The following is a 17,440-nucleotide window of genomic DNA, read 5'->3' as shown; positions in this document are numbered from 1 at the left end:
TAATGTTTCAAAGTTGTATTAAGTCAATATTCAGTTGTAAGTTTTTGAAAGAACCACCATAACATTTTGTTCAGTGTTATGAAGAACCGAGATTCCCCAGGTGTTTGTAATTCTGAGGTTCTACTGTAGGACATTCAAGGATGCTCTCATCAGTACTTTCACTTACAGATGCTGCTCACTTCAAAGAATTCCACATCCTTGATCACCACGATGACACTGAGAATGCAAGGTATCTGCCAGCATCGATCAAAAGTGAGGTCCATGTGCCATTATTGAAGATAACAAACATGGGGCATACTTAGATTTTCAGAATAACTCAGCACCCATAACTGTGGCCAGATATTCAGAAGAGCTCAGCATGCTGAGTGGGCACTGGAAGCTGAGCTCTTTTCAAAATAGGTCATAGGCATCACTATGGGAACAGCAGGATGATGAGTACTTTTGAAAATCTGGCCTCAGTTGTGGGTGCTGAGCACATGAATATCTGTCCCCAAGCACTGTTGAAAATCTGGCCCTGTTTATGCACAGCCAGAAAAATTAACAGAACCTAAAATGGAAGCTCAGGTTGTACATATTTAGTTCAGCCTGCCAAGACCTGCCCACCTGAAATGGGCATGTCTTGCCTATTTAGAACATTGCTGTCGGGGGTCTGGGGACATGGGTCAGTGTGGTGGGCTGGGCTTCAAGGGAGTCAACAATGCAGACCAAGTTCAGTCTAGAGAATCAAAGCCAGGTGCAGCAGTCTGTAGCAGGGTTACACCATAGGATCAAACTAGAGTTGAGGTCAATGAGCCACATCAGGTCAGAGCCAAGGGAATTAGCTGAAGTAGGATGAGTGGAATAGAAGCAGGATGAGAAATCAGGAGTGGATCATAAGCAAAGCCAGGTATCAGGAGCAGGGCTGGGATCATGAACCAGGAGCAAAGCAAGGTATCTGGAGCACACAGAAAGATCTGCTTGCAGCACCAAGCTGGGATCCACCTAGTTGCAGACAGCCTCACAGTGTTTCCTCTAGGTCAGAGATGGGCAAACTTTTTGGCCTGAGGGCCATATCTGGGTATGGAAATTGTATGGCAAGCCATGAACGCTCACAAAATTGGGGGTTGGGGTGTGGGAGGGGGTGAAGGCTCCAACTGGGGGTGTGGGCTCTGAGATGGAGCCAGAAATGAGGAGTTCAGGTACGGGAGGGAGCTCTGGGCTGCGTCAGGAGGGTTGGGGTGATGGCTACGGCTGGGAGTACAGACTCTCGGGTGGGACTGAGGATGAGGGGTTGGGGTGCAGGAGGTGCTTCAGGCTGGGGCTGAGGGGTTTGGTGGGTGGGAGGGGGACCGGGTTGGTGCAGGGGGTTGAAGCAGGCTCTGGGGGGTGCTTACCTCAAGCAGTTCCCAGAAGCAGCGGCATGTCCCCTCTCTTGCTCCTACGTAGAGGCATAGCCGGGCGGCTCTGCATACTGCCCAGTCTGCAGGTGCCACCCCTGCAGCTCCCATTGGCTGTGGTTCCCCACCAATGGGAGCTTCAGAGGAAGTGCCTGAGGTAGGAGCAGTGTGCTGTATGGCTTCCCCTATGCATAGGAGCGGGAGGGGGGACATGCTGCTGCTTCTGGGAGCCGCATGGAGCAGGACAAGCTCCCGACCCCACTCTCCAGCTGGAGCTGGAGGGCCAGATTAAAATGTCTAGAGGGCTGGATGTGGCTCCCAGGCCGTAGTTTGCTCATCCCTGCTCTAGGTCTTCAACAGTGTTCCTGGCCTGGGCCAATCAGGGAACGTGGTAGACTCTGCCAATCAGGACCTACGAAAGCAGGCAAGCCCTGTGGTACTTGAACCTATAGGGCTCATATGCTGCTGTTCCCTCCTTTGCCAGAGCTATCAGGTGATAATGTGAGCACAGCAACTGTTCTGGAGCCAGCAGACCTAGGCTCCAGAGCCTCATTTCCCCACCAGCCTCCTCTAATCACTAGCTCTCTCTTTCTAACACACTAGCTCTCTCTGCTACCCACTACCAAGCAAAGCCATTCTGTCCTGCTTAAAGGTAGATTTCTTCTTTTTTTCCACATGTGGTCAGAGTGAGGAGCGGAGAACAGATAAGAAAAGAGGTTATCTGCATGGGAAACAGAAGCCATCCAAATAAAACCAAGGGGACGAGGACACCAGCTCATTGTTTCTCGAGGACATCCAGAATGCTGCTGACAAAAGTAAAACCCACCCACTCACTGACCGGCTAACAAACCAAAAGCAGCAAGTGACGAACCAGATGGTGGATCCAGCCGAGTGGGTAGACAGGCTAGTGTAGAAGGAATAGTTCTGAGAACCAGAGAGGGCCAGATGATCAGAAAGCCACTGAGGTTCAAAGACAGTAGGTGCTCACAGATGTCCAATGAGAGGCAGAAAAATCCTCCTATCTGGCAGTGCCAGGGTTTCCAGAGGTCTCCATAATAGACATCACTACCTCTGAGTTATTTATGTGTATCTGCTTGTGGTTATTATTTTTGGTTGGTATTGTGATTTATTTTCATTTGATTTAAAAAAAGGGGGGGGATGGGGAGAGGGAATACAACAGTAACTATCACAATCAGTGGATACTGACACCTGTCCTGTGACAGGGGCATTAACCTTGGTAGCCCTGTCAGGATATAAAAGGTCACTCTATCCTACCAGCACTTGTGTCTCACCTACTGAGGGAAAGGAGCAGCTCTAACCACATGGAGATGGGCAGCACGCCCACACCACTAGCAGAGACGTGGGGTCATGAGGAACACGGGCAGGTTGAATAAGAGCAAAGAAGAAAGGGTTGGGGAGAAGGAGAAACATCTCCCTCAAGTACCATAGAACCATAGAAGTGTAGGACTGGAAGGGACCTCGAGAGTTTTCAGTCCACTGCACTCAAGGCAGGACTAAGTATTATCTGGACCATCCCTGACACGTGTTTGTCTAACCTGCTCTTAAAAATCCCCACAACCTCTCTAGGCAATTTATTCCAGTGCTTAATCTCTCTGACAGTTAGGAAGTTTTTCCTAGTGTCCAACCTAAACCACCCTGGAGGCAATTTAAGCCCATTACTTCTTGTCCTATCTTCAGTGGTGAAAGAAAGCAATTTTTCCTCCCTCCTCTTGTAGCAAGCTTTTATGTACTTGAAAACTGCTTTGTCCCCTCTCAGTTTCTCTCCTCCGGACTAAATTTCCCTCTGTTTGCCTCTTACTGGAATTTACCAGCTGCATTTTGTACAGTAAGAAATGAGTGACATCATCATGAGATCTGGCCAGAAACTAGAATTCCCATTCCGTGCAAATTCTTAAAAAAAAAAAAATCATACGACATATTCCAAGAAACACAATGAAAAATTTAATTTTGAAGTTTCCATCAAAATGGAAACCCCAAAGAGAGCCTGGGCTCCCATAGCATTCAGTCTATGAGCTCCCTATCAGCCTGCAGGCAGGCCACTGAAGAGTCAGGCAGGTTTCCAATTGAAACCAGAGTGTCAGGTAAGGTTCTGTCACATTTCCTGTCCTGCCTAACTTCCATTAGGATTTCTCTGACATCAGCACATTTCCATATCATGTGAGAATTTCAACAGCTCGACATTTTCTGATGGAAAAATGATGCGTCAGAAATTTCCAACTAGCTCTAATGATCATACAGTAATGAGAGGTTCAGTTATAGTGGCCAGTAACATCTCTAATCAACTGTTTAACATCAAGGAGTAAGCAGCTGCACAGACAATAGAAGGTGGAAGTTTGTCAATGTGAAAAGTTCAGCTGTTCGGATTCGAGAATGCTAATGTCGGTCTATTTTGTTTATTTTCTTGACAATTAATGGCCAACAGACTAATTGTTATTTTTAGCTGGTTATAGACAAAAACATCTGTTGCTACAGTAAATCAGAATCTATTACTACAAAACTGACAAATAAACGTGGACAATGAAAAAGATCCATGTTCTCCTCAGGAACAAGAGACTGCATTACATTACCGCATAGGGCAATCTGAATGGGTGGTAAACCACACAGATTGCAAGAAATGAAGGCACACACTAGCTCCAGACACAACAGATAGTGAGTAAGAAATACGTACTGTAGGCAATTTCAGACTTCGCTAGAACTGCTGGTCTGTGTTGCTGAAAGCATCAGTGCTGTCAAATCACAGTGAAGCACAAGGAAGGGTATAGTTAGTGACTGTAACAAGTAATCAACAGATAAATGCCATATGGGGCTTCTAAGTAGCAGTCAGCCCCTAATGAATGCCACAGACCAATATATATTTCATGCTCATAAGTGACATTAGGTAAATCTGGCTTGGCACCAGGAATATATAGGATAAAACAAGAGTGGCACAGTTAAGATGCTACAATGAGACATCAGTAGATATTTAATGACGCCTTGCCCTTAGTAGCAGTTTGATCCTGAGGAGACCTCAGTAAGATAGTGGGCCAGATTCTCAGCTGATGTAAAATCAATCAGCTGAGAATTTGACCTATAAACTTCGATTGGACACTGGAGTTACAGATACTGAGCACCTCCCCCGCTCAGGCCCCATAGAATCAAAGTGGGGCATCTCAGGGGCTGTATATTAACCATCTGCCTCTTGGACACATGCAATCCTTGCCAGTCTATGTGACAATAGTGAGTGAGACAACAATACTGTGGCTGCATTCCACTGATATGCCAAAGGAGCTCTCAGTTTCAGTTATATGCATGTTTAGAGGACCCATCAGAGAGCATGTGAGCAGAGGTTGCATACTGATGCATGGTTATGGTCTATACATCTGAACCAGGTACATGCTGTGTGTTACATAGTATGTATGAGACATAGTTAGAGTCACTTGGTAAATAATAATCTTACAATTAAGCAATAATCCTACGATGTGCAACATCTCTAATAAATCAAAAGAAGTCTGACATTAGTTTATGTTGCTTACACTGATGAGCTGCTCACACACATTGCTCAGGTAATCAGTGAGAAGACGGAAACTTAAGATGTGTCAACATATCCACAGGAACGCGATACAGGTGATTAAGCACAACCTTCCAAGGAGAGGATTCATTGCTTATTTTATCACAGTATACTTAATGAGCTTGGATGTCTGCTTCTGTCGTCATGCACTATGGTCCTGTTATGAGAACACACGCTGCGCTGTGTCTCAGGTAGATAGTCACTGTTGCGCTAATCAAAGGGAAATGGCAGCTAGCAGAAAAGTACAGCTGAAAGTTCATCAACACCCAGTAACAACATCTCTATTCCCTCCCCCCCATATAGAATTGGAGTGCTCTTGGGGGAGGAACTGTAGAGCTTGTCCCCTCTGGAAGGCTGTCAAACCCTGGCTTTTGATAGCCTCAAAGGATGCTGCAAGGCTAATTTTTTTCAGGGATGCCTTTATCAGATGTGCCTAAGCTAAGGCACAGTTCTATCTTTGCCTGTTGTTAGAGTAGATAATGGGATAATTAGGAAAAGGAAGGTTCATATTTTAGCTATAGCATAGTGCAGTATTAATTGTTATTATTATTAACAATGAATACTAATACATGAAGTTATAAGAGTCAAAAGCCAGGATTGAATCTAAACTCCTTCAAATTTCAAGGTTCAGCAGGAGGTGTTTTGAATTTGAATTCTGCAGCCAAACCCACCTCAGTTATTTTGGTTTAGGGTCAGAGCCAAAACAAGGAGGAGCAAGTTCTATCATCTGGATCTGGCCCAAGACAGCAGACATCTGGTGACCACAACTGATCACCCGGATTTTCCACCATAACAGGGTGGACATCTCACAAGAACACCCCAGAAGATTTTGGTGTTGAATTCAAACTCAGCCCTGAACTTAAGCCTTGATTCAGCTTTGAACTGAGCCCATCCCCAACCTAAACCTAATCTGGAGCCAATCACGCTGGCCCCAGCCCACCTGTAAAAGACAGCTGTCATGAAATAGCCAGCTATGGTATAGGTGTCTAGGACAAATATGAACAGCAATATTTGACTCAAGATTTTTGCTGCAGACATCTCAAAGGAGACATCTTCCCTGTGGATGAATCACACTTGTCCAGCCAGGTATATTGCACTATTACACAATTTCCCCACGTACCCTCACCTTGCTGATACGTTAAAGATACCACAAATACAAAAGCAGCAGGATTTATTCCATTCATAGAAAGGAGAGAAGCACAATGTAAGACATGCAGATATATCTTATTAGCTTCGTCTAAAGCAACTCCTTGCGGGGCCTAGATTAATGGTTCTCTACGCTGTCTGCCCGGGGGCCAGCAGCCAGGCAATACCCACCACCTACAGCTGTTGTCTACAAAGACACAGCTGACAGCAGCTTGTGACTTGCAGTTCTGTTGCTCTGATCAAGCTGTTTTGAGGCTGACTGGATCTGTGTCACTGCATGCCATGAATATACTGCTTGGTTTGGATGCTATCACAACTGAGCTGCCGACAGCTGACAATTTATACCTACCAATGTGACGTAATCTCCGTGGACACACTACTGAGCTCTGTGTCAGTCTATAGGCTGATACACAGAAACCAATCATGTGTGTGATTATTCCTGCAAGGCTAAAGCCACTCACGTGATGAATATACCATGACATTTATGCAACATGGTCCTCCAGCCACCTTCCACTGGGCTACCTAGACGGCATAGTCACAGAACACTGATTATGTCACACTGCATCAGGAACGGTTTGGGGCCATGAATGCCTCACTGTTTTAGCAGCATCCTTGCCCCTGCTGCCCTGTCCACTGAGCTGCTATTCCGGACACTTCTCCCATCCTGGATCTATTCTGATATACACCCCTTGAAGAGATCAGTGCCGTCGCCCTGTTGCAGTTGTATTTTAATGTTTGAGTAGGGTTGCCACTGCATGCCTCAGTTTTAGCATCACTTTTATAGTTAAAAGCTGGGAACAGAAATTAAGTTGCTGGGTCCTTCCTCTCATTGGTGAAAACTACATTTAGCATCTAGGTACGAAATGGAGGTGAAGGCTCTGCCTCCTTTTCCTCACTCTTCCTCTTCCTGCTGAAGCCAGTTTGCACAGTGCTTTGACAATATGAAAGTGCCATGCATCATTTGTTAGAAGTACACACGTCACCTGCAGTCACTGCTAGCACAGGGCCATGTAGCACTCAGAGCTGACAGCCACTGTTTGCTCTCTCTACTGCATCCACCCTTACGACATTTGGGCATATGAGAGAAATTAAAAACAATCGTTACAAATCAGACTGCATCCAATACATCTCAGTGGCTCCCAGGCTGAATGAACAATGTTGCTTTGTCTCAAAGCAACGGTAGTGGAGGTCCCTGCTGACCAACTGGCTGGCTGTAGTACTGAAAGGTAATGAACACATTTAAGATCCTGAATAATCTACTCTTCTAGATACATATCACTCTGCCTTGGGCACCATTGTCTCCTTCAATGAGCCTCTAAGTGCTTTACCAGGGAATAAGCGATGCTGATTGACCTACTGTTATACGGTAGGTTTGCATAGTGAGTGTTTACATGGGTTTGGCTTTGGAGCTGTGATGTACAATAAATGGCTGCCATAATCTGTTATGAATGATTAAACAGGGCTTGCCTCATGCAGGGTATGGTCATATTGACAATATAGCTGCGTGTATAGCTTCAAGATAAAGGGCACTCTTGTAACACCTGTGTGTAACAGTATATTTGGCAGTTTGAGGTGATTGCACGCGTCCCTGTGAAGGGACACTAGTGGCAATGTAACAGATGTGAGCCCACAGCAAGGATGCAGGATGATAGCAGTACAGGCTCCTGCATATGCTTTTGACAAATGTATTGCATAGGGCCTACTCCAGGTGTGATTGTCTATAGCCGCCCATCCTGGCTCCTATATTCTTAGCAGTGCTTATCTGTAGATCTCTATTTACAGTAAACCAGCTTGTCAATTAAGCAACATGCAATATGGTGGCTACAACTACCTACATTAACTGAAAGGAGAGGCCATCTGCTGTCCAGTGACTACACTTTTAACTGTGAAGTTGGCTCCCTGCAACTTCTATGATGTGTTTCAATTCAGACACAGGTAGTTAGAGAGTGGGACTGGGATCTTCAAAGGAGCCTTAGGCAGGTAGGTCAAATCCCACAGAGCACCTTAAGTGGAAACTACCTGCAGAAAGTCAATGTCACTGGGGCACCTACCTGCCTTAGGCTCCACTGAAGCGCCCAGCTTAAGTCACTGCATTCCTCTTCTAGCCTGCAAATCCAGGGTGTGTTCTTAGTGTAGGTCATCTTTGGCCATACATTACAACAGTTTTTTAGACTTATAGCCATGCCACTCAGAACTTCCAGTAGGTTTGCATCCATCAGCCATGCTTCTTGAAGGAGGTCAGCACTAGCTCCAGGATAGCACTTCCTTCTCTCTCCCCAACACTCTTAAAATGGAATTCTATTAAGAATTCAACCTCAATCACAATGAGTTACCACCACAATATAACATGTGTACAAATGCAAAACCAAACCCAAAATCCTGTTATACTTTCCCCCTGTCCCCTTGCTCTGTAAGCCCATTTTACCTGGGTTGATTCATACACAAGGCCCTATGCTACATCAACCCACACTCCACAGCTCTTGCATTGTTGAGATTGGGGTCAATCTGTAACAGCTCTATGAGATGGATTTCCTGTTGCTGATGCTGCTTTGCCTGTGTGTTGCCACTGTTGGGCATAGCTCCAGTTCAAAAGGATTTTTTTCCCTCAGCTTCTTTTCCAGATGAAATGAACCAAGAGAACAAGTGTGCGCAGCAAAAGACTCTGTCCAGAGCGTAATGAGCTTTGCTTTGCTTTTCTTCCCTCTGGCTTATACTTCCTCATTTCTACATAGACAGATTGAGCCTAGTACTAGCTAACCCAGATGCTGCAGTGACATTGACTTTTCTGTCTTGGTAAAATGATGTAATTCACCTCAGCTGGTGTGATACAATCATACATCCCACCTGGCCAAGTTTCTTGATTCCTTGTACTGAAGTGAGTGGCCTTTGTTCTACTCAGAAAGGAAGACTGTTAACCCTCTCTCTTCCAGCTTCTAGAGGGAGACTCCCCTACCTGCACTAGAACACAGGAACTGGCTGGCTAACGCTCTCAGCATCCTACCTTCAGCCTTTCATTCCCAGTAAAGAACAGGAACAAAAATGAAAACTTTGAGTTCACACAGTTTTAAAAGGAGGTCAAATCTTCTTAGAGTCAGTAAGCATCTTACGACACGTAACTTTTCGTGTGCCCTTTGATATAAAAATAATGTCTATGATTTTAAAAATCATGCCTGCCGTGAGTAGAGTTGCTCTGCTTCAGCTGCTTGCCTCGTTTTCCCACAGCTTTGTTTTGGCTGACCTCTTATTGGTTCCATTGTGCAATGAAGAATCGTACTCAGATTTCCTTAACAAAATGGGCAATGTTTATTTAGCACACAGAAGGTGACTATCGCAGGGAGGGGTAGAGATCATGACAGCCAGTCAAAACAATTAGAAACTAGCATTCTTCTACCAGGCAGTTATACAAACCTCTGTTTCCAGACTTAACCATAGGTGCAGGCTAGAACATTTTCACCCCTAGGCCCCTGCTTCTCCTCCCACCCTTTGTCTCTGGGTAGGCTCTCTGGGACAGGAACTACTATTGGTTTGCACATTGCCTAGTACAATGGGGCCCTGCATTCAGCTGGGGCCTCTTGGCACTGCCATAATGTTACTAATGCTAGAAGGATGTCATCTATTTCCAGGCACTTCTAGACAACCGGAAATGGCACTTGGTGCTGTAGTTGACCCATCAGTGAACATTAACTTTTTTTATACACAGAAGACTCCATTGCATAAATGCAAGATGACAAGTGTACAAATCTAGAGAACAATCAATGAGAGTAACAGTCATTAACACATCAAAGCCAGATAACAATTTCAGGGCAGCTCATCTTATGGATCTGACGGACTTAATGTATTGTGGAGTTTTTAAAATTTCCCTACCCAACATTTGTCAGAAGAACACTACTGCTGTGGGGCTTAGCTCTGTATGAAGGGAGCCTTTATGGTTTAGGCTGCTTTGCACTGTGCTGGTGATCCAAGACATATTTAAAACCAGTGACTGGGGAAATCCCTGGGTGGGACAGATCCAGCCACTCTTTGCTAAACCCTGCAGTAGGGGATAAGACTGGATGTAGCTGGAGTGCTGCTTCATGCTGGGAATTTCTGGGCTGCTGCATGTGAAGGTGGTCCAGGTTAGGATCTGGCCTATTGCAAGTATCAGTGTATGAAACAAAGGATTTATCTGCAGCTATGCTCATTAGGATTAAAACTCCAGGGCTATCAATCAGGCTAGTACTCTGAACTTCCATTGCCTCTTCCATATGAGGATCTTGAAGCTCTGTTTAACTATTAAGTTTAATAACATCCTTGCGAAGTAAGTGGGAAATCTAGAGATTTTTATCACTGGCTACTGGAATGTAGTAACGTGCAGTATGGAATACAGTAGAAGTTTAACAGTGCACTGTGGTGCTTTACAACCATTTAGGACAGGAAGTGACGAATACAATATTAATTTGAAACTGGGGAGTGGGGATTTGCATGGACAATGAAAAAAATTACATGATCTGGAATTTAGCCAAGATATCATGATGAACACCCTTTTCCTTATGGATATTACCATGAGATTTGTAATGGCTGCAAGTACCCCCTTTCTAAGTCTCATCCAAAAGATAGGCCCTGCCGCAGCACAGAACTCTAGAACTCCATACCGGACTATTGATTCTATTCAGACTGAAACGTTAAGAATGCCAGCTGCCGAGTCACCCACCCCACTTCTTGTAGCATGGAGGTAATCCTTGGCAGTCTCCCCTCTAACCTCCCCCGCTGCAACCAGCCAAACAAGCCCTTTCACCCCCTTCTACAGACCAGCCGTGCTTTCCTTGTGAAAACCATTGGGATCTTCTCATACCTTAGGTAAGGTGAAGAAGCTTTTTCCCAGTGCATGGTATTGCAGAGTTAGGCACATTTACAGCATTTTACATTCCCTTTTTATGCATCTATCATTGGCCACAATCCAAAACAAGGTAGCAGGTAGATGGACCACTGGAACTGCCATTCTGGAACAGATCAATATAAATGAATCAGCTCCTGGACCCTTTTCCTTAGAAAGCTATCCTCTGAGTAATGATTTCTCATTGCAACTTACTCATGCAGTGGTATTGTTTTAATAAATCATGAGGACATCAGGACACTGATAATGGCACCAGGTTAATGCATTGTCAAGGGAGGCCCTGTGTGAAACGGGCAGCCAGCTGAGAAAGAATTGAGTTAGGATTGAATCAATTTAATTATATTCCAGGTAACATGCTAGTGCCAGGATGCTCTTCAGCACCACTTTTAAAATCCACACAAAACGAGCATTCTGACTTCTTCACAAATCTCAGGGTCTGATTAACTTGGCTTAAACAATAAGTCAGAGTCACAGTGGCTGCTTCATTAAGTTTCTTGTCAAATCATTTGTTGGGTTGGAAAAGACATAGTCTTGCTACTGATTTACTTTCTATTGCACAACCTACAAGCTTCATGGAACAAAATGAGTATTTCCTGTGTGCCTGATTCCCAGTCTAGTGAACTAAATGAAGACCCTTTGCATTGACCTAAATAGCCTTTGGATCATATTCATTCCCTTCTGCTAGAATAAGATGCATCAACCTTCACCTCCTAACGTAGAGATAAAAAAAAAACTATCAGACAGATAGCTTTGAAGGGAGATCAGGAGGAAATTCTTTTCTGCAGCCCATTCTCATTTTTCTTCCTCACTGGCGTGTATCCATTTAGAGCTCAGTAGTTGAGAGCCTGTCAATAAAAGGTTCAGTCATCAATAAGTGATGATATTACTGTGCATTGAATAACAGATGGTTCTGCTTTTGCTGAGTTCTGACTCTGAAATGAACAATGCTTGAGAAAAAAAATACTTTGAGGAGTCCAGGATAACATGAATATTCCATGATCTCTAAGACCCTGAATTAGATCATACCAGGTTGCCAAAAAGCAGAGAATTTCATGGAACAAGGAAGATGTATCCTTCCTCCTCTCCTCCTTATTTCTTTTGTTCCTTAAACAGTATCAGTTGGTAATAATATGGTTAAACAACTGGCATACACCACCCCATGTTTGTACCACTCCTTTTTGGGAGACTGCCTCTGTAACAGAATAACATAATTGGGCTGGTTTTAAACAGGAGGAAAGTTAGTGAGATTATTAACATGGAGAAAGTGTTTCAGATTCAACAGTGATGGAAACAATATAAAAAGACAGATAATTATATCTGAATACTGTTTTTTTTCTCTTTGTATTAACAGATCACAATATGTGTTGCTAGTTACATAGCCACTCTGATAGGTGGCTAGTTTGCTTGTGTTCTTACTTAGTACATACCAGGAGACAGATTGCAATGTGGGAGAGGGGTTGTAATAGATTAAAGGAGGCACATTTTAGGACAGATTAGTAATTATCTGTTGCAATAGCTCCTGGAAACCTCAGTCATGGGCCAGGAACCTGCTGCACTAGGTACTGTACAAACAGACTAAAAAAAGACAAGCATGAGCCAGATTTTGTGCTCAAAAAACTTACGAACAACTCCCACTGATTTTAATGGAAATTGTAGGCGCCTATCTGGGGGAAGATCTTGTCCTTGTTAATGTTGTGCAAGCCACTTGTGGGTTTACACTGCGCCTGACCAGGAAGAAAGACTTTTTGTACCTTAGTAGAATGGCAGCAATTCAGACAGGATCACTCAGTTGAGCAGCATCGTGTATTAATCAATGTTTGTATAGTAACTTGATATTCTCAGATAAAAGACACTTCGGACATTCAAAGTGTTAGGGAACCTGGCAAGAAGAGGTGTAATTTTTAGAGGAACATTTTCTTCTTTTATTTTTTTTCTTAACAGTTATACTGCTGGCTCTCTGCAGTTCTGTGGAGTACAGGGCAGCTCTTCGACATGCTGACATACCACTGAAATGCCAGCTTTTCAAAAGCATGACTCCGTGGGTCAGTGCTGAAGGGGCAATCTACCCAGTTTACCAGGAACCTTAGTCAGCAGAAAAACAATTGAAGGACTTGTATAAGTGACATCTTTAGTAGAGTCAGATCAGACCATCAATCAGAAGCATTTTCTCTCTTTTCTTAACCCATGAGAGTCTTCTGAGGAGTTACTGCAGTATTAGAGACTTATGCACCTTAACATTTTACAAAAGCTTTTATTTGGTGATCAGACTCGAGCAGGCACTTCTAATTCTTCTGGGAATGCTCAGCCAAGCAAAACAATGATGTCAGACTTCTTCTATGCCACATCTTCCTTTCTTGAGGACTGACTGCAGTCTTCCATTGCATTGAAAGCGAGGCAGAAAAGAACAGCTTACAATAATAGTCTATCACTTTTATAGTGCTTTCTATCCAGGTCATCTTTCCTTCTCAAAGAGTTTTCCAGCTATGGTTGAATTCAGCCTCACAGCCACCTCGCAAGGTGGGTAAATAACATGTTCTATTTTAGAGATGGGAAAACTGATACAGAGCAATTAAGTGATTTGTCCAAGATCACACAGAAAGACCATAGCAGAAATAGGACCAAGACCCAGTTTTTCATTACTCTTAGGCTATATGTACACTCTTTGGGAGTTTGGACTATGGGGGTGTGAATAGCAGTGTGCACACTTGACCAAAGTGCTGCACTGTAACTCCCCCGTACGGATGCTGTTGGTGCAAACTGAAAGGTTCCTAGTTTGCAATAATGTAGTCTGCTTCAAACAGGACTGCATTCATACAAAGTAGCAGCACATTAGTTTACACCTGCAGTACCCAGGGGAGTTACAGTGCAGCACTTTGGTACACCACGCTATTCACACCCCCACAGTCCGAACTGCGGGGCAGTGTGGACACACCCTGAGTCATGTAATGTAGCCACAAGACTATCGCCCCCGACCCCCAGTGCCTGTATCAGACCAGTAGAGTGCTAGTGGGCCACAGATGGAGTCACAAAGGACACACCAGATGGGATTGTCAAAACAATTGGAGTTCCCTTGCCTGAGTTGGGGTCCATACCAGAGAGAAAACAATCTAGTCCAAATCAAGACCTGCCCTTTCATCAGGGAGACAAGGAAAGTTTCTTTAACTAACTGGGAAAAACCCCAACAGTTTTCCATTTCCCCAAGGGAACACTTACCTCCCTAGCCTCAGGACCCTCACTACTCTTTAATATGTAGTCCACTGATCAGACTAGTTATTGCTGAGGCCTATTGCCTCACATTTATATCCTGTACTCTCTGGATTATTAACTGCAGCTGCCTCCCTCCAGGCCTGACACTTCTAGAACAGTGTTGCAAGTTAAAGCCTGTTTCTAGCTATTTTGTATACTTATATGGTATCGCCATAGTATCTCTCACAATCTTTAATGTATTTATTCTCACAATACCTCTGAGGTGGGGAAGTGCTATTATTCCTGTTTTACAGATGGGAAGATGTAAGGCTTGCAGCTGTGAGAATTAGAGAATTGAACCCAGCCTCCCAAGTCCTAAACTAGTGACCTAATCATTGGAACATCTTTCCTCTCATGCGCTGTCTCCAGGACAGATTATTAGCCCATTCCTGGCCTGGCCTGGCCCAATATGGAATTTGTACAACCCATCCAATTCCTGTTCAGATGTTCTCTGCCAAATTTTCTAACTTGATTTTGCCAGATGAAAGAGACCAGTATTGCACAGCACTCTGGACCTCAGGAAGTTTCTGGCAAACCACATGAATAAACTGACCACAGTGTAAAGAGGCTCACTTCTCCCACTTCCATTTCAGGAGAATCAATCTGAGCCCTTGGATCCCCACCATGCACAATGATTCTGCCTGAACTGTCATGTGTTAATTTTCAAACCTGCAGCAAGCATGACTGACAAAAAAACAGTGTTCTGTTCAGAACTGGTTTTCCTGGTTTTCCTATTTTAAATACAACTGTGACCTTAGACTGAGAGAATTGTGCAATGTACAATTATAAGGAAGTGAAAACAGTCTTGCAGCCTCTCAGATTGTTTTTGTATTAACCAGACTTGTACAGTTGGTAAAGTATCTCTGTGATTTGTTCTGATGCCAAACAGCCATCTTCTAATCCTCCCTTGAGTTTCTCACTTGTCAAAGGCAGCATTCTGGGGGAGAAGGGTAGCTCAGTGGTTTGAGCACTGGTTTGCTAAACCCAAGGTTGTGAATTCAATCCTGAAGGGGGACATTTAGGGATATGAGGCAAAAATCTGCTGGATGATTTAATTGGGGATGGGTCCTGCTTTGAGCCCCAGGTTAGACTAGATGACTACAAAATTTTCTGGCAGCCTCAGAGTGCAGCCACCAACTCTTGCTGGTGGCCGCTCTGACAATTTCCCCTAAAATACTTAATTAACTTTAGGAAAATACATATGCACCTATACATGCCCAAATCATTGTAATTTATTTAGAGTAGATTTTTTTTTGCAGACTCAATATTAAAAATAATGTACAGTTGTCTCTATTCTTTACTGGACCTAAACAGAATAGAAACACAAATAAAGTGCTTTGCACATTCTTGTCTTTTTTCTTTTCTTTTTTTTTACAATTTGCTAGCTACTAAGTCTGCTGTGAAAAGTGATATTAACAAACATACAGATATCACTTTTCACAGCAGATTTACTCAGTCCCTGCAAGTCTGGGGGCAAATTAAGCCCTGGATGGGGAGGTGGGTAGGGAGGCAATGGGGACCAGCGGCAATGGTGGAGTGGGGGAGGCAGCAGAGCCCAGGGTGATAAGGACAGTGAGCTCAGGGCCAGAGCCTGCCACCATGTAGCCAGGGTACAGAGCCTGAAGCCCCATGGCTAGAGTCTGCTACCCACCATCCAAGGGCTGAAGCCCAACCCCACGGCTCCCAGGAAGGTGAGGAACTCACTGGATGCCTGCTCCTCCAGTTTGTGTGTCTCCAGAGGAGGGAGGGCCCGACCACTACTAACAGCCCTGGAAGAGTATCAGAGGGGTAGCCATGTTAGTCTGGATCTGTAAAAGCAGCAAAGAGTCCTGTGGCACCTTATAGACTAACAGACGTTTTGGAGCATGAGCTTTCGTGGGCGAATACATCCGATGAAGTGGTTATTCACCCACGAAAGCTCATACTCCAAAACATCTGTTAGTCTATAAGGTGCCACAGGACTCTTTGCAGCCCTGGAAGAGGGTCTGTTGATTTGTACCCTCACTCTCTCATCACTGCTCACTGTTACCATAAGAAAAGCCCCTTGTGGATGCATGCAGCCACAGTGGACACATTTGAGAAACACTTAATCATTTGCTTTGACAATTACAGTGTATGCAAACATGTGATGACAATAGGAGTGTAGCCACAGCTTATTTCAGATGTGCACAAAAATTATTTTGGTATATTCTCTTTTATAATGACTGTAAGTCATTACCATCACCTGCCTCTTCAGTGGCCTGTGGGAAAAATGAACTGGTGGTTCAATGCATCTTCTAGTGGACACCATGAAAATCTCCACCATAAATGACATCTGTGGTGATAATCTCATAGAGGCCAACATCTGAAGGTGCATAAAGACTGAGCCAACACTAGAGATGGTCCCATCAGGTCACGACTGAGATGCAGTGGGAGCTTAGTGTGGGAAAGCTATATCTCTTCTGTGCATAAAGGACTCCAATCACCTGGTTTGTTAATCAGGTATTTCTCACCAGTACTAGAAATCTTCTTTCAATCTCCATAGTACAGAATTGCAATACTGGGCGGGGAGGGGAGGGAGGAGGTCACTTTCCTCTGAAGCATCAAGGCTTAGCCATTTTCCAAGGCAGGATGCTAGACAGTTCCAGGAACCCATTCCTGCACTAGTTCCTCAGGGAAACCTCCCATTCCATGCTGTATAGCTCTGCCTGAGGAAGGAATGGAGGATTCAGTCCTCTGTGCTCTCTGGGCACAAATCTCAGTCACTGCTCAAGCACCAGGGGCGGCTCTAGGTATTTTGCTGCCTCAAGCATGGCAGACAGGCTGCCTTCGGCGGCTTGCCTGTGGGAGGTCCCCCGTCCTGTGGATTCGGCAGCACGCCTGCGGGAGGTCTGCTGAAGCCACATGACCAGCAGACCCTCTGCAGGCGTGCCGCCGAAGGCAATCTGCCTGCTACCCTCGCGGCAACCGGCAGAGCACCCCCTGTGGCTTGCCGCCCCAGGTACACGCTTGGTGTGTTGGTGCCTGGAGCCGCCCCTGTCAGCCACCACAGTGAGCAGCACACTATAAGAGCCAAACAAAATAGAATTCTCCCTCAGCCCATGAGTTGCCAGAACTCCCTTGCATTTGTGGCAGGACTAAGTATTATCAAGACCATCCCTGACAGGTTCCTGGCCAATGGAAGCTGAGGGGGCAGCACTTGGGGCGGAGGTAGCATGCAGAGTGGAGCCCCCTGGCTGCCCTTATATGTAA

The sequence above is a fragment of the Chelonoidis abingdonii genome, chromosome 1 (genome assembly GCF_003597395.2).
Source record: "Chelonoidis abingdonii isolate Lonesome George chromosome 1, CheloAbing_2.0, whole genome shotgun sequence".
NCBI classification, from domain to species: domain Eukaryota; kingdom Metazoa; phylum Chordata; order Testudines; family Testudinidae; genus Chelonoidis; species Chelonoidis abingdonii.
Note: the sequence above shows the minus strand (reverse complement) of the source record.